The sequence below is a fragment of the Pyrgilauda ruficollis genome, unplaced genomic scaffold (assembly GCF_017590135.1).
Source record: "Pyrgilauda ruficollis isolate IOZ18807 unplaced genomic scaffold, ASM1759013v1 scaffold7483, whole genome shotgun sequence".
Classification (NCBI taxonomy): domain Eukaryota; kingdom Metazoa; phylum Chordata; class Aves; order Passeriformes; family Passeridae; genus Pyrgilauda; species Pyrgilauda ruficollis.
The window spans coordinates 1-788 of NW_024529359.1; the positions used below are offsets into that span (position 1 = coordinate 1).

The 788-nt window shown below is 43.0% G+C and overlaps 1 non-coding gene across 1 annotated transcript; it reads left to right on the forward strand.

The window, feature by feature from the left end:
- Positions 1–158: 158 nt before the first annotated feature.
- Positions 159–231, forward strand: TRNAK-CUU. Its single transcript has one exon. It is a non-coding gene; the product is annotated as a tRNA-Lys (tRNA).
- The last annotated feature ends 557 nt before the right edge of the window (positions 232–788 follow it).

A 788-nucleotide genomic window follows, 5' to 3' on the forward strand; every position in this document is an offset into this window, starting at 1 on the left:
ATATATATATATCTACTTTTCTATATCTTTCTTAACCTTAATTTAATATTTTTTAAAAGGGAAGCCCGTTTAATTTTTAGATAATTAAGCATATTGCACAAACTCAATGACATTTACATTTTTAGTAAAAAAATGGTGAAAAAAGGGAAATTCCAGGAGCCCGGCTAGCTCAGTCGGTAGAGCATGAGACTCTTAATCTCAGGGTCGTGGGTTCGAGCCCCACGTTGGGCGACAAAGCTTTTTTTATCCTTTTGTTCACCGAAATCTGATTTTTTTTCCCTTTTATTTACCCAAATCCACCCGGTCCGGGCTCAGGCGCCTTTGTCAATAATTTGCTTTTTTTCCCCTCATTAAATCGTTTTATTCCCACGGGACGCTCCTGCCCTGGAACCACAACCGCTAAATTCCCCAGAATTCCCCAGAATTCCCCAATTTTTCGGGTTACCTCGGAAGCCAAAGCCAGATTTTCTCTGCTCGTTCTGCCCCAAGAGGCACAAAAAAAAAAAAAAAAAAAAAAGAAAAGGAACGGGAGGGTTTTCCTGCGGTTGGGCTTTTTTTTCCCCCCACCCTATCCCAGAGCAGAATTCCTGAGCCATTCTCATTCCAGGGAACAGAACTCATCCCAGAGCAGAATTCCTGAACCCTTCATGTCCCAGAGCAGAATTCCTGAGCCGGAATTCATCCCAGAGCAGAATTCTAGGGAGCAGAACTCATCCCAGAGCAGAATTCCCAAGTCATTCTCATCCCAGAGCAAAATTCCTGAGCCCTTCTCATCCCAGAGCAGAATT